At 35.1% G+C, this 18,012-nt stretch overlaps 1 long non-coding RNA gene across 4 annotated transcripts; it reads right to left on the bottom strand.

Moving 5' to 3' along the window:
- Window positions 1-1,670: 1,670 nt before the first annotated feature.
- LOC140175289 (uncharacterized) lies at window positions 1,671-10,980 on the bottom strand. Of its 4 annotated transcripts, XR_011865494.1 has the most exons (5): window positions 7,843-7,982; window positions 7,684-7,737; window positions 7,476-7,569; window positions 1,824-1,876; window positions 1,671-1,738 (listed from the first exon to the last, which is right to left on the bottom strand). It is a non-coding gene; the product is annotated as an uncharacterized lncRNA (long non-coding RNA). The 4 variants fall into 4 exon arrangements; XR_011865495.1 differs by lacking the exon at window positions 7,843-7,982 and adding an exon at window positions 10,844-10,980 and having other exon boundaries at window positions 1,671-1,876; XR_011865493.1 differs by having other exon boundaries at window positions 1,671-1,876.
- Between the last annotated feature and the right edge of the window lie 7,032 nt (window positions 10,981-18,012).

The following is an 18,012-nucleotide window of genomic DNA, read 5'->3' as shown; positions in this document are numbered from 1 at the left end:
CGTATGTCCATGCGTACGCGTGGCATGGAATTTTGACTATGTGTACGCGAGTAGTCCTATGCGTATGCGTAATGGGTAGCATGCATGTCCACGCGTACGCATAGCCCACGCGTACGCGTGACATGATGTACTCACCTACGCGTACGCATGACAAGGGAATGCGCGAGCTGCCTTTTAACACTCTCATGCATACGCGTGAGCCACGCGTACGCGTGAGCCACGCGTACGCGTGAGCCACGCGTACGCGTGGCCCCTATTCCAGCAAGCATGGTTTTCTGAGTTTTAAACCCTCTTTCAAACTTCTAAACCTCTATTTTCATTCCTTTAGTCATGAATAACAGTATTAAACCTAATAATCAGATGAAGTTAGGAAGTGGGGATAACTTGGAGGTGAAGTAAAGCTAAAAAAGTGACGAATTGAATATGAAATGCTATGAATGATTATGTGTGATATTTGGCTTAAATAATTAAATGATCTGAGATACAAGATTCCCTGGGTAAAGTACTGTGGCTTGCCACTACGTGTACCAGATCGAAACTCGATATTCTATTGACCCTATGTCGTAAAGGTGACTGGGCACATATAAATTCTCGGGAATGGTATTCCCATTGAGCAATTGATATTTATATAAAAGAAAAAGCTATGCATAGACTCTTGGGGATGCGCGATAAGGGACAGTCCAAAGGTTTAGCAAACCGGACTTATCGGGTTGGCTTGATAACCAACAGATGAGACTCATCAGCCATAGGACAGGCATGCATCATGTGCATATTACTTGAATTACTTGTTTGTGCATTAACTGGGTATGCCTAAGTGTATTTGGATGTTAACTGTATATTTGTTACCTGCAGTACTTTTAATCTTCTTGTGCTTGCCTTTATCTACTTGTTTATCTGTGACATGTTGTCAGAGATGGAGGTATGGAGGAAAGGCGGTAAGACTTAGATTCAAGGTTAGTCAAGTTACGCTTAGATACTCTTAGAAAACCACATTTAATGGTTTCTATTTAATACTTTAAACTTTATAATCTGAGTGTCAGCGTTCTAGGATTGCCTCTGGCATTCCCAAGACCTTATATCTTATATGTGTGGCACCTTTACCATGCTGAGAACCGCTGGTTATCACCCCATACTGTGTTGTTTTTTTTTTCAGATGCAGGTCGAAAGGCACCTCGTTAGGCGTCTGGACTTCTGAAGCGAAGTGGTTGTCGGGTTATTTTTGTTAAATATATATATATATAGTTTCCTCTCCGCATGACTTATTCCTTTTGACCCTCTTAGAGGCTTATGGAGAGACAGAATTTTTTTTATGTAATTTTGGGTTTTGGATATATATATATATATATATATATATATATATATATATATATGTGTAAATATTCTTCGGCCAGCTTTGACTTCGCGGGCTGAGTTAAAAGGTTGTTATTTTGTATCTTTGACCCTCTATTCTTACTTTTGTTATCTTATACTTGATATCTATAGTTTTCTTAGTACGCTAGTTAACTCATTTTCTAAGCTTTGCATTTTTATTTTGCGATTTTTATTTCACCTGTTCTTCAAGGCTCCTAGTTTATTATATTCTTTCTGCTATTATATGTACACTTTTTAATTTAGAGGTCGTAATACCACATCACCTCTGTTTTACGGCTTAAGCGTAAAGCTCCGTGTGGTAGGGTGTTACAATCTCTGTAAGTCATTTCCATTACAAGCACTGCTTCTGTAGTTGAAGTACGTTTTCCTACATTGGAAAATAATTCATGTCCCTCTTACAGAATATATAAAGATAAAGGCGAGGGTACAATAAACCATAACTAAAGCAATACCAAACATCATGACAACAACTAGATAAGCTCTTCGTAACTTCTGCGTCCATATCCTGAAAGGAGAAAAATTGTAGGGGGTGAGAACATCATCATCGAAAGGGTTCTCAATAGAGGATTTTTGGAAATTACTGTAATAGAATAGGTGAAGGTAAACCGTACCAGTGATTAATAATCGTCTTATGTCTCTTTTTCAAAAACAACGGTTTACAATAAAAGAGAAATCTGAAATCTTTTCTGAAAGATAAAAATGTTCATTTAAAACAATATTTAAAAGCCTTTCGAAAGGTTTATCTATGCTGAACCAAATTAGCCTTTCATACTTTTCCAAACCAAAAATACAAAAGCGAAATCAACCATCTGTTCATCTCATTTCAACCACGGCCCTAGGCCCAAACAATCCAACAGCAACCAATCCACCACAATCCAACAGAGTTTCAGTCGCAAACACAAGTAGGAAGGCTCAAACACAAACAAATAGTTACAACAAGTAGATAATTAGCAGTTAATCACAAGTAATCACAAAGGCAAACCAAGTACAATATGCACACCCAACCAATGTAGATGCATATGATGCATGCTTGTATTAGTGGCTGATGATATCATCTGTCGGTTATAGAGCCAACATGACAAGTCCTGGTAGCTACCATTGGACTGTCCCTCTGTCGTGCATCCTCAACTCGAGTTATTCTCGATCATCATCATGATCATAATCATAATCCATAACCAACACCCTCACTGGTGTATATTCACGGGGGCGAGCTCATCCGAGACTTTCACAGTGTCCGGTCACACTTATGACATAGGGTCAGCAAAGTTTTGAGTCTCCACCTGGAGCACGTGGTGGCTAGCCACTGCTTTCTTCCAGGGAAACTTGTGTCTCTGATAGTGGAAGTGCAAAATCACAATTATCCATATTTCATCATATATGCATTCATTCTTAGCCATGGATCAACATTCATCTCAGCCATCCAGCTTAAATTCACAATTCATAGTCAGCCATCCGGCTCATACCATATTTCGCAATCAGCCAAGATTCATTATCATACACAACCATTCCGGCTCATAACAAAATAGCACTTCCATCATTCAACATCATCAATTTCATAGAATCGTCATTTAAGCCATAAATCACTTTTCTCAATTCAATTTACTCTGAAATCAAATTTCAGCTTTTTTCAGCCTTGGTTTTAAGGATCTCATTTCTCAAATCATCTCAGGCTCATAAGCCACTTTTACTCAAAGTAAGTTTCCTTTTTAAAAACAATGCCACTCTCGGCATCCTCTTTCCAAAACTTCCCTAACCATGGCAAGTTAAAGATTTATTTTGAAATATTCAAAATCATCCATCCAACAACAGAATTTTATTACAAAAGTTTCTCGGCAGAGTCTCAAGTCTTTAGGGGAGAATAACATAACTCATTTTCTCAAAATTAACTTAAATCTTTAAAACCTTGGCTTCCTAATTTGAGTAATGAAAATAGGATCTAAGCCAAACCAAGTCATGTAATCAATTACTCCTTTCAAAGCCGTTTCCTTTACTTAAGCAAAACCGGCGTCAGCCCCATGATAAATTCTAAGTGTTTCAAACTGCTCAAAATTGTTTTAGTCTTGCAAAAATTCAGAATTCAAAAGGTACTTAAAACTTTTTCCAAAACGTTTTAAAATGAAACTTGTCAATAGACATTCAAGTTCTTTCAAAGTCACTGAAACACCTCTAATTGAAACCCTCCAGTCAAATCCAAAGACTTAGCCCTTTTTACATTTAAATAGCTTTAAAAACATAAGTTTCATCTAAATAACTTTCTCCCAAGGAGATACAATGCTTTTCTTAAGAAACAAGACTAAATCACATTTTCTCTTTAATAATTCATTTCAAAAGTATGAATCATTCTTTTCTTGATAATTCAAATAAAATAGTAGAAGTCTTTAAATCATAATTTTTCCAGACAACACTTCAATAAAGTCCTAGATTCTACTAAAATTTCAACAACACCTCCCCTAAAACTTGGACTTTGCCACCCGGTTCGGGTCCCAACTAAACCGTTCCACAATCCTTTTCAACAGTCCAGATCCAAAAATCAGTTCAAAAGCAAGCAAAATCCAACAGTTACCTCATTTTCATATTTCAAGAAAACTATTTCAAAATTAATTCATTATCAGCCGATAAAACTCATTTCCAAAGCTTTAAAGAAACGGTTCAGCAACAATTTATTTATCAAAACCAAGTCAATTAAAGTTAACCAGGCTGAATCCAAAAGTGTATTCTATTTTTCACATTATAAAGAAAATTAACTAAACTCAAATCAATTCTCAACGGATTAAACTCGATCTCAAATCTTTAAAAGAATCAACTTGAAAATATTCCGTTTCACAAAGCCGCACAATGATCCGGTCAAACAAACATTCATAATCATTCGAGACAACCAAACAACACATAGGACTGATACAATCACCAAATACACATTGTCTCACATCAGTACCCATATGTAATAATTCCAATATGTAAAATATAGTTTTCGGAAAGCGCCCCTACCTCAAAACGCAAAACCATAACCCAAACGCCTCACAGAGTCCTTTCTGCCTCAACGCGAATTGACGGCAACCAACAACTCGGCTCCACTTGCTTTCTCCACAATCTCAACGACTCTAATCACAATATACAACAACTGAAACTCAATCTTATAGCAATTAACGCCGCAAAACATCAGCGTATGATAACAGAATACTAACTAAAGGGCTTTCAAATCGAAAACGCTTACCGAAATAACAAAATGAAGTAGCTGCAAATTCTGAACCGACCCAGCAACAACTCTGGTAGCGGTCAGAAGCTCCGGCGGATCAACTATAATAACCACGCACATCAAAACCTTCTCAAAATCCAAAAAGACACAAACCTCAATTTAAAATCCTTATCGGCAGAGTTTTTCGGTGATGGCAGAAACAGCCAGAAGCTTCAGCGGTGGTCCCGAAAGTCACAGAACCACTTCCGGCGGTCAGAGTCACGGAGACGCAGCTCCTTTCTCCGCAGCGACACCTACGGCAGCCTAAACCCTTTCTTGACGGCGGCAGTTCCGACGGAGGCATCGCCGACAACGCAAACGGCGGCTGGGTGCGGTGGTTGGACTCCCAGCTCAGCCTCAGATCTCTCTCATCTGCTCTGCTCCTGAACTCTCTCTCTCTGGCTCTGCCATACATGACAACAGCTGACCCTGTGGCGAGGACGACGGCGGCTTCCAGACATGGCGCCTTCTCCCCTCCGGCCATGGCTCGCATCTCCTCCGATCCCTCTCCGGATCGCGATTCGAACGGCGGCGGCAAGGAGGATTTGACGGCGAAACTCTGGCGAAGTCGGCAGCGTTGTGTTTTCCCCTCACTCGCGAGCTCGACGGTGGCTCCAAGGTGGACCAGCGGCGGCACGGGTAGCAGCGCGGCTCATCCCTTCCCCTGATTGCAGCTCCATTCTATCTCCCTCAGATCTCCCTTCTCCTCTATTAGCAACGGCAGCGACGGTGGCAGTGACACCCACCGTGCTGCCTTTTCTCCTCCTCCCTCACTCTGCTTCCGTGGAACCCCTCCCCTCTATCCCTTCTTTCTGCGTTTCTTCCATGGGAAAAAGGGGGAAAACTGGTCTATGTGCTGCAGCTGTTGTTGGGTTTTGGGAGTTGCGTGTGGGTGAAAGGGAACCGGGTTGGGTAACGGGTCACTCGGTTAGGGTTTCATTATTTTGAAAATTAGGGTTAGGGGTAATTTGGTAATTTCAAATAAAATTGGAAATAATATAATAATTAAAACCCAAATTAAATCCAACACTAATTACATATAGAAAAAATACTATTTGCTCATCAATTTTACAAATTATTTTCAATAAAATGTTCAAATCAAATAATTAGAAATAATATAATTAAATCTTTTATTTTTCCAAAACAGTAGTATCAATATTTTAAAGTATTAATTATTTAGTCCAAATCATATAAAAAAGTCCTTATTATTTCACAACTACCAATTTTATAATTTTAAATATAGAAAATAATTCAATAATTATAAAATTGGATAACAATCATAACTTATTTCAAATTCAATAAATCAAAACTTACTTTAATTATATTTAATAAAATAATTTCTGAAATTAACACTCAAATAATTATATAATTTGAGACTTGACCATAAATAAGACTTTTCAAAAGTTTTGGGTCTTACATTATTTATTTACCACATTCATTCATTAATCATATATGCATCTCTGGCATACTCGCCACATGTTCAAGCTTCTATAATCAATCATAATCATTTAATCATTAATCATATACATATACATACTCAGCCATAATTCAATGCTCATCACAGCTATCTGGCTCATAACATACACAGCACTTGCACCATCATCCTCAATAACTCATACAATCATCATTACTCATCATTCATCATTGATTCTCACTTTACTTCATCCACAAGTTACCACATGTCCTACCTTCTTTTTATTACTAGGCATACTATAAAGATTTAGGACTTAAAGGATGAAAATGGAGGTTTAGAAGTCTGAAATTCGGTTTTAAAAACTCAAAAATCAATTTTTGCTGAAAATGGGTTCACGCGTGTGCGTCGCCCACGCGCACGCATGAGAAGCATAGAAAAGCGGGTGACGCGTAAGCGTCGCCCATACGCACGTGTGGGAAGTAGAGAGGTAGGATGACGCGTGTGCATCAGTCACGCGTACGCATGGATGTGTTTTGTGCTCCTTGCACAAAGCCGACACGCTACCATCACAACTCTTTGGAATTTATACCACGCATCTGCATCAATACAACGGCGTGTACGTGTCGGTCAGGCGCACGCGTGAGAGAGTAAAAATCGTGAGTGACGCGTGCGCATCGGCCATGCGTACGCGTCGGAGTACGTTTTACCAAAAATGTTACTAAGTTTAAAAAGTTGCATAATTTCATTTTCAAAACTCAAACTTCCGCCACATATAACTTCTTCTACAAAATTCCTTTTTCAACCATTTCTGAACTGTTGGAGAGATCGTTGAATAAACTTTCATAAAAATTTAGTTTTGAAGAGTTTCCAACTCCGAGGACCGTGTTACGGACCATCAAAGTTGGTCAAAAAATCAGTTTTTACCCAAAAACAGAAATCATCAGTTATTCCAATGTTCATAAGCTAAATTCATTTCCACTCATCCAAATGACCACAACCCAACTACATTCACATAATTACACTCAACCAAAATCAAACCTACCTCATTTACACAATTCAATTCAATTTTGTCACCTTCCACTCTTAAATTTCTAATTTCTTATTATTCCACATTGCTCCCATTTATTCACACAATCAATATTCAATATCCATTTAATCTCAAATGACATCACACAATACACACATCACTTACCTTTCTTACCTCTTTTCCGCCTCCGGCCCAAATTCACAATTTAAATGCATATTCCACAAACCAATATTCATTATCCAATTCATCAAATTTTCAACACACCAAACATACAAATTCACACAATTCTCAACCTAATTATTAATTTACATTACATATCAACTATGCATATTAGCACCAACCATTTACACAATCCAAACTTAATCTTAGGGACATCTAGCCTAGGAATTCTCATCACACCACACGGTACTTAAATAAAACTTAAGTCGTACCTTAATGACAGCGGTTCACACCCAAACTTGAATTTTCTTTTCCAAGGCCCACAAGCTTAAACCTCCACACCAAAGTTCCACAAGCAAATTGAATCTTCCCATTGTGCACCAAAATTACCAAATACATTAACATAACCAATTTCACATATATACATTAACTTAAGGTTCATAAAATTTGATAAACCACAAGGGTTTGAGCACTTCTTACCTTAGTTCATATGAAATTGGGATAGAACCCACTTAGAATCCATGTTAGAGTATCCTTAAACAACCAAAATCACAAAATCATTCAACACCCATAACCAATCACGTTTTCAGAGAAAAAAATCAAAACTGGGCAGAGATGAACAAAATACTCACCACATACCTAAATAGAATCGAAGATGATGAGAAGAACGATGCGCGGCCGTAAACGGCTCGTCAATCGAAGTTCCGGATCAAAAGTTATGGTGATTTGAAGTTTGACGAAGTTAGGATTTTCTCTCTTCTTTCTCTCTTCTCCATTTCAGCGCCCCCACAATCTTTCTTTAGGGTTAATGAGGTGAAATGCTCATAACTAAGGTTTATATATGTTGGATCTTTGGCCCACTTGGGCTCGGTTCAATTGGTTTAACCTATTTGCCCAATTTTGGGTTAAAACCTTTAAGATTAGAGTTTTAAATCGTATTTTAAATATTTCTATCTTCCCAAATTATAAATTCTTATTTTCTAACCTTATTCACTTATAATTAATTTATTCAGCTGCAGTACTAGATAGATCTCAGCCGGTATTACCGGTCAAATTTTCAGTGTACATTTTTATGCAGAAAACTATGTTTTCCAACTCAAAAAAATCTACTGAGTCCAAATATCATATTTAAATTATCGAATTTCGATTGCTAAATTTTTTAACAATGTTCACTCCCATTTAATTTATTATTTAATTAATTACGATTTGACCGAATTTTACATGAGTAACCTAATATTAACCTAATATTAGTAATAAAAAAGTAATAGCATTATTATTTTCATATTAAAAACTTGTTTATTAAAGTCTTATGCTTAAACTTTTAAGAATTACACTTCAATTTCAAACTTTTAAATATTTGTATTTTTAACCCAAACATATTTTATAAACTACTAAAAATAACCTTACATATATTATAATCATAAAAGATATTTTGAACTTTTATAAAATACCCATTTTATTCCTAAACTTCTTTATTAATACTCAATTTACTCCTAAACTTAATTAATTACTATTTTAACATTAATCTTTTATCAAAATAGCCATCATATATTCAAAAATAACTTAAATGTTGGTGATTCTCTTCATCAAGAAAACCGAAACCTTATTTTAATATTTTCTAAGTTTTCTGTTTGTTTTTAATTAGTTTTCAAGCTTTTCTATTACCGATTTTTCTCAACTTTCACTTTAACCTTCTAACCACCAAATCTCATCAAATTTCTCAATATTCATACTTGAAATTAGCCCTAAATATATCCAGAACAGATCAGTTTATGGCGGTCTCCATGAAGCCGAACTACCAAGCCAACAAATCAACAAGTTTTTAACAAAATTCAAGCACAAACTTATCCAATTTCAAGTAAGGGTAAAGAACTAAATTGGTCCCCTACGTTTGGGTATAATCCTATTTTGGTTTTTACGGTTTAAAGTGTCCTATTTGAATCCAAAAAAAGTTTCATTTAGTTTCAGTATAGTTCCACCATGAGATCAAAGTTAAATAATTAATGGAATGTCCTACATGACAGAAGTACAAAAACAAGATCGATAATCTGGAGAACAAGTACAAGCTCCAGAGGCATAAAATCAACCGTAAATGTATCAATATATTTATTTATCATTCCTTTTTACAGTTTAAATAAAATATTTTCTATAAAACTAAGGAGAATGATAAATAGATGTATTGATGTATGCACGGTTAATTTTGTGCCTTTGGAACTTGTACTTATTCTCAAGATTATCGAATTTGTTTTTGTACTGCTCATGTAGGACATTTCCTTAATTATTTAACTTTGACCTCACAGTGGGACTACATTGAAGCTAAATGAAATTTTTTTGGATTCAAATAAGATACTTTAAATCTTAAGGATCAAAATAGAATTACACCCAAACGTAGGGGACCAATTTAGTATTTTACCCTTCAAGTAATAATCATCAAACTAACAATCACACATCATAAACATGTTTAATTATTACAAATTTACCAAACCTTATCTTCGTATAGCAGCCACTACAACCGAAGCTCTACAAATTTACCAAACCTTATCTTCTTTTTTCTTTATGATTGAGATTTATGTATTTGGGAAGTTGCTACTCAAAAATTGGAATTTATGTTTTCACAAAAGTCAGCAATAATTTTTCAGAATTTATAATTTTCAATCCATAACTCCAAAAATTGTGGAGTTTTTAGGAAAAAAACTAGACACTCTAAAGATTCACCTGAGATTAGTTGGACACCAATTAGACTTCTAGATCGATGCCGATAACTAAGACAAGTTACTGGTACAATCACACAATCTGCAGAATGCTTGTGTCAACAAAAGAGTGAGCACGTTACTTTATGAGTTGCATAATTTTTTCTCTAATATCTGTATCGCTCTGAAATTTGAACTCATCATTCTAGACATATCAGCCTTTTATTTGCCTTTGTAAGTTACTCAAAAAATATTTTAGATTAAGTGAAATCCAGATTGGAAGTTACTATTTCAAATTCTAGAAAACTGCTTTTTCAGCAAGAAAGGACAAAATCTAAAATTGTATAACTTCCAATCTATAACTCCAAAAATTATGAAATTTTAAAACATAGAAAATCAATTTTACTATTTTTTGAGGTCTGGAGTGAGAGCAAAAATTCCAAGAATCTACTGTCCTTGCTGAAAACAGGTTCTGCAGAATTTGGTTTAATCTCTTCCTAAGAGTTTAGTGCTCTAAACTTTTAATCTCTAAAATCCACAATCTTAGCTTTCTCTTTTAGTTATATACGTCTTTGATATCATTAATTATGCCCGAAGAGCTTAACTCTTTTTAGTTCAATCACCAGTCTCTAAAGGGATTTATAGCATATATCTATGCTTTCCATAAAAACAACATACAAGTATCATCATCATTAAACATTCAATAGCATGCATTTCACTTTCACAACCAAAATCAACATGTCAAAACATCATCATAATCATCACGTATGTTATTAACAAAACCTCGATTTGCATACAATCAACTTTTATTATAATAACATCACAATCAATCACCTTCTCAATCAACCAAAATTTAACCACACATTAATTATCAACACATTTGCAATAAATCCACTAAATTTTTAGACATTCTGAATTTAAAACCTTTAATTTGAAAATATATCCCATACCTCAACGTAACCCAATTACACGACTGGACCAGCAGTAACAACATCGTGGCAACAACAAGAGCCTCTATGGCAATGACAGCACCTTCAACGAAGGACGGTGATTCCATCAGCAGCAGTGGCGGTTTTAGGGAGCTTCAACAGTGACTGCAGGAGCAACGAGGTTAGTGATCATGGTAGCAGCAGCAATATGCCTTGGCAGCGGCAAAATAAACAACGGCTGCCAGCAGGACAGTAGTGGCACGAGGTAGCAACTACTTCAACCAATTTTCCTCCATCATTGGCTCCAATGGCAGCAAAATTCAACAATAAAGAGAACGGGAGCCAGAAGCAACAACGATCGTGTCTGTGATAGCAGCACCAACTTAACCAGCTCCGGCAGCTAGGGAACGACTTGGTTCATCTCCAATGGTGGCGACAGTGAACTCCAGCGATGGCGACAGTACTAGCGGCGACTCCTCCCAGCAATGGGGCTCGATGGTAACGGCGAGGTAGCTCCATCCCCCCTCTTCTTCGTTTCACCTTCTCTCTGCGTTTCTCTCTCTCACATGCAGTGACGGCGATGGGACCTCCGGCGGTGGTGACGGCAGTCCTAACGACGACGGCTTGGCGGCAGCAAGGAGCGCGACGGCGTGAGACAGCGCCTCCTCCTCGGTCGTGTCTTTTCTCTCAATGCTTCTCTTTCTCTTCTCTTCGATCTCTCTCTCTCCCCCTCTGTTCCCATTCTCGACGGCAACAGCAGCTCCCGATCCCGCCATTGTCGTCCCTCCCCTATTCTCCCTCTCTTCTCCTTCTTCCTCCCTCAATCTCTCGTGTCTCTCCTTTGTTTTCTCCTTCTAATTTTGTGAATGTGCGTACCAATTTAACCCACCGTATACAAATATGTATACAAATACAAACACTAAAAAAAAACTCAAAAACAAATTCCACTCTCACTCCATAACACGCGCCCACCCCATTCTCACCCACGCGCCAAAACTACCTTCTTCCCCCCTCCCCCCTCTCTCTCTCTCTCTCTCAGGCGCGACGCAATTCTCTTTACCTCTCTCTCGGACACGGCTTGATTATCACTCCTTCCCTCAAGCAAACTTGCAGTTCAAATAATATTAGAACTTAAATAAATTTGTATCTCAAATAGTTATAAACCTTAAATAAATTTGGACACCAAATATAAGGTAATTTAATCATCAAGTCTAATATAATTAGAGCACCGCTAGGGACCAGCAATTTTTTAACTTTTGGACCAACAAACAACTAACAATAGTAATTTTATACCTCAAACAAAATAAAGCCCAAACCCATAAAGAGAGCGCGTATTCACGCTCCTGTACCACGCTCTCTTCTTCTCCCCAAAAATTTTACGGTCTCTCCTCTACACTCTTGCACGCCATCTTTGTTGTTCTCAACGCTGGAGCACGCTCAACACAAATCAGCTTTCTTGAGCTTGCTGTTCATTTCAAGTAGCGTCTCCAATAGCAGCGGCGTTACTCTCTGCAACAGCATCTCTCAACTTTCTATCCATTCTTCTTCGTTTCTACTAATGCGTGATGCTTCTTCAAGATTAATGTGAAGGTTAATGAGTTTTGATTTTTGTTCATTTATTGCTTTCTTCAACTCTTACCTTCTTGCTGTCCATCATTCTGTATCCATTCAAAACATGCAACCAGAAATTCATAATAACACCCAAAAATATTACTCAATGTTTCCTGTCTATTCATAAAAAATCTTCAAGTACTCTATAATAAAATTTCTTTTGATTTTGATTTTGATTTTGATTCATCATTAAGTTATTATATCAGTTGTTAGTAGAGGTTTGTTGTGGTAGAGCTTTGAAAATTGAAGCTGAAGTTTAATATGATAAGACGCAGCAACACCATTTTCATGAGTAGATTGTCCACCACCTATTTGAGAAATTACCGCAGCAACTCTATAATAACTCTTCTCTTCTTCTACCTTTATTATTACTTTTGTCAGTCCATTTTGTCCTTGGTATGCTCCTGGATGTTGGTGGTTTCTGGTCAATGATTTATTTTGCTGTGCATGAAAATTATTCAACAGTGTGAAAAGCTATGTTCTATCATATGACTTAGGTTCTTAATCAAGCCACCTTGTTGATGTCAATTTTGATAGACCACCTAAATACATTGTTGTTGATGCTATTATATTAACTAATCATACATAGAAAAGCAATCTCTGTAACAAGAATTAATTGCTTGAAGATTGATGAATCGAATCAATACATGTATATGAAAATCATAATAAGTTGGCTGTCAACCAATATTAGCTCTCAGAAAGAAAATAAAGCTATATTCAAAAATACTTTCATGGTTATCCCTTTATGCATAAAGTCAATTAAATCATTTTGTGTTTAATATAAACTATGAAGGAAGGAACAGAAGACTTTAAGGCTTAGCTACTGCTAGCCTAAAGTTATGGGAGAAGAGTCTTATTGTAAAAATTGCTATCAAGTTTGGAGTTCCAAATACTGATAATGAATTGATGGCCAATGAATTAAAGGCAAGTTTGATAGACAATCTATTGTTCAGTATATGCAAGTTTTAAGACATCATAGACTAAATAGGTATATGTTGAGCTTGTAAAGGCACTTTTTCTTTAGCCTGAACACTTAAGCTTCCAGAATGTTCTTGAGTGTCAAAGGTTAAACATATGATATTGAATGCAGATGAATCATAATAGTAATATTGCTGGAACTTTTAATTTATAAATATTTAAAAAAATTCATTAAGTTATTATCTCATTTGTTAGTACAGCTTTGTTGTGGTAGAGATTTGATAATGGCTACTGCATAATTGATTACTAGCTTTGTTAATAGTATGTTTCTTAATAACATGCAGTGGTTATTTGAAAATGGAAAAAGATCCAGATATTAAGATGCCGCGAAGAAGTACAACTACAAAGAAATCTGAAACAGAAACTAGAAGAAAAATGCAGCAGAAAACTCTTGAAGAATTAGAATCTCGAGTATGAACCAATTTAAAAGGGGATTTTGCACACTTTAATCAGGACACTTTGCACCCATCTGAATTAATTTTTGCACACATGAATCAGATAGTTTGCACCCACTTTCATGAGAATTTGCACTCAATATAATTGTTTTTTGCACACATTTTTCGGACAGTTTGCACCCACTTTAATTGGATTTTGCACACATCAATTTTACAATTTGCGCCCACTTTAGTCAAGTTTTGCACACCTTACTTACACAGTTTGCACCCAATTTAATAAAATTTTTCATATATCACTTAGCATAGTTTGCACCCAGTTTAATAAGATTTTTTACTTTATGTTTGCAGAAAGTGATAGAATGTCGTTGTTCTCCCGTTTCGATTTTCACAACGATAAATTCTCTTACAAAAGAGCAAAAACTTAAAGTTGATAAAATGGGATTCTCATCCATGAAGGCTATTCAAGATTGAAAAATTGATAAGCGGTTATTCCTCGCACTTGCTAAAGCATATAACACAATAACAAGCAAACTAGAATTAGTGGTGGGGGATATCGATGTGACAACAGACAAAATTGGGTTAGCTCTAGGATTATCTTCAATTGGTAAAAGTTTTCCAGAAGAAGAAGATTGGACTTCAGAGCAAAAAAGATTAGTTGCCCCGTTCAAGTCTGTGACAAACCCATGGTTACAAGAAGTTTTACATTCAAGAGAATGTAATGTTTCAACATCTAAAGGGAGAGATTATTTTAGGAGAGCATTTACAATGTTCATTATTAGCTCATTTTTGGCACAAACAAGTAGCGCTGTCACATCCCCAAAGCACTTACGTGCCATTGTTGATGTAGAGAATATCACAAGATACAATTGGGCAAGATTTGTGCATAATGAGCTTATGAAATGGGTTCAAAAATTCAAGGAAAAAATACATTAAGTATTGATGGTTGTCTTTATGTTTTGATGGTAATCAGTCTAATGTACTTATCTTTTTTTCCTTTTTTTGATTTCTTTTTTGATGATAATCATTACATTTATTATTTTGTTTGTAGATTATCTATTACCACAAAGACTCATTCGGAGATAAGAAAAATTATATGGGACCTCCACCACCATGGATTGCCTATTGGGATAAAAAAAAACTTGCAAAAAAATTGACACGGGAGTCATCAAAGCAAAGGCCAACGGTTTGTTTTATTTATTTTATCTTGTTAATTCGTTTCTTTTTTTTAAATTGATTAATGCTTATAATATCCAGAATTCTTTCGATTAATGAACCCCTTAATGCACAATTCTAAGTTGAATTCTTTTCACTTCTAGTTATTAGCTACGTTTTGTTTATCCAAGAGAAAATATATTAATTAGGTTTGATCCTTTATGTGTTCTTGTGTGATGTGTGATGTGTGTGTTGTTTGAGATACATACAACTGTGCTGAATTCTTAATTGTTAAAATTTTGCTATCTATATAGAATGCTCAAATGGCATAGTTATAGTTATGATAGTGCCTCAATTTTATTCTAAGTCTTACATTTGCATGCCGTGTTTTAGAAGTTAGTAAAATGACATTCCAAGGTTGTTGAGTGCAAATGTGGATTAGTGAGTATAATTGTGCTGTTTTGTGGTGTGCTTTTTAGTGAATTAGTGTGTAGTTATTTACTCTAAAGATTGAATGCAGTGTGATAAAAAAAATAGTGGCAAGTTTGGGCAAACTGCAAAGAATACAATTACAATGGTAAATAACAAAGTTGAAACTAAACTGGATTTAATATGTGATCTCTATTTTTTATTTTCAATTTTTAATTCATGGAATGCTACTTATGCTACAACTTTTCTCCGTTGGCGAATGGAAAGCATTATAAGTTAAATATTAATTTCTAGTGAACTGAACCTTTTCTGGATTTTTTTTTCTGTTTTGCATAATATGATGAGTGTATAATATAATATGTGTGACTATTATTATAAGGTATTGTTACCCTTTTAGTTAAGCAAGGTGGTGTTGATGTTAAATTTGCAAAAAACACAACAAGAACACCAACTAATTTGGCTAAGAAAAGGGGGGCGAAGGAGCTTAATAAAGATAACACAATGAAGGAAAAGAAAGAAAGGTAAAAAAAAATAAAGTTTTTGGATGTTATAAATGAAAGGACTGAAGCCTATGAGTATTACAAACACTCTTTATCATTAATTAAATTTCTTGTTTATAGATTTGATGAACAAAATAATGACAACAAAATGTCAAAGGAAGATGATAATGTATCAGATGAGCAAAAAGATAAAGAAAGGTAAAAATTAGTCTTGATTTATCTTTTGTAATAAAAGAGAATGTAAAGTAAAATATAGTGTATTCTTCTTTATAGTGATGCAAAGCAAGATGAGGAGAAAGATGTCAAAATAAGATAAAAATAGTGTATGTGCTTTTTTATAGTTATGATTTTTTTTTTATTTATTGTTCTACAAATCTTTAATTATTGTTTTTATTGATTTAATAGGGAAGACAAAAAAGATGAAAACAACATGAGATCGCCAATGAGATCGCCAATGCGATCGCCTAGCAATATGGGTATAAATTATAGTTTTTAGTGTTTGTTGTTTTGCATTATGTATTATGTGAATATATATGAGATTTTTGTTATGTAATTTTGCACACATGAATCAGCAAGTTTGTACCCTATGTAATGAATTTTTGCACACATGAATTTGATGTTTTGCATCCGCTTTAATGAGATTTTGTACACATGAATCAGCAAGTTTGCACCTTATGTAATGAATTTTTGCACACATGAATTTGATGTTTTGCACCCACTTTAATGATATTTTACACACATAAATCTCATAATTTGCACCCGCTTTAATGAATTTTTGCACCCGCTTTAATGAGATTTTGCACACATGAATCAGCAAATTTGCACTCTATGTAATGAATTTTTGCACACATGAATTTGATGTTTTGCACCCACCTTAATGATATTTTGCACACATGAATCAGCAAGTTTGCACCCTATGTAATGAATTTTTGCACACATGAATTCGATGTTTTGCATCCACCTTAATGATATTTTGCACACATAAATCTAATAATTTGCATTTGCTTTAATGAGATTTTGGACACATGAATTTGATGTTTTGCACTCACCTTAATGATATTTTGCACACATGAATCATAGTTTGCACTCACATTCCTATTATTTAGATTCCACTTTCTCTCTATTTTAAATCTCATTTTTGTGTGCATACGTTAATATAAATTTTGTGTATATGTTCTGTTTTATGCTTTAGATGATGCAATAAAACCTGAATGGAGAGAAATTGTGCAAAGTGCAGTCCAAGCATTCTTAGAAATAGAAGACTGTGATATATATATATACACCTTCTCCAATCAAGAAGACACAAGAACCTGTGCGACCATCAATTCCATCATTCTCCCTAATAATACATGAGGAAAACAAAATAGGGGAAGAAAAAAAGGTGATAGATGAGAAAAACAAAATAGGGAAAGAAGAAAAGGTGATAGAGGACAATAAGTTAACAGAAGTAGATAAAGATAAGATATACTTTTGGACAACAGACGATAGGTTAAACAAGGATGAGACTTTGTGCATCTTAAAAGATATACCTAGAGCAATGCTTGTTAGGGAGGATATTATGTCAATGTTGCCAAGACGTCAGATAAACAATATGGTTAGATTTCTTGACTGTGACATGTTTCTGTTTTTATTATATATTTTTATGTGTATTATGTTTTGGAACTAACAAACATTGTAAAATGCAGGTTCTGAATTATGTGGTCTTTTTTTTCAACAAATTAAGGCCACCTAGCTTTGATGTCTATTGCATAAATGCTTTTGTTTTGGTGTGTATACAAAGTTACAAAATACTTTTTCAGTTTTATAATTGGAGAGTTTAAATTTTATAATCTAACTATTTCTTTATATATAGGGAGAGATATTCTCACATTGAGGACACTTGGTCAAAAGAAAGAAAAAAAGTTATGTACTTCTTTCCGATAATTTTGGAAAGAATGGTGACAGCTTCTTTGAGCAAAAAGAAATTCCAAAACATAGATGGGTGAGTAAAACTAAAACTATTCTCTATGTATTGTGTTAATTTTTTTGTTTGTGCCAGAGCTATATTTGCTATGTATTTATTTTGTCGGTGTCATGCTATTTGTGGATTAATTTCATTCCTTCCCTGTCATAGTTGAAACTTCTC

Source organism: Arachis hypogaea, chromosome 9 (assembly GCF_003086295.3).
Source record: "Arachis hypogaea cultivar Tifrunner chromosome 9, arahy.Tifrunner.gnm2.J5K5, whole genome shotgun sequence".
Lineage (NCBI taxonomy): Eukaryota > Viridiplantae > Streptophyta > Magnoliopsida > Fabales > Fabaceae > Arachis > Arachis hypogaea.
Note: the sequence above shows the minus strand (reverse complement) of the source record. Positions and strands in the feature narration are given on the sequence as shown.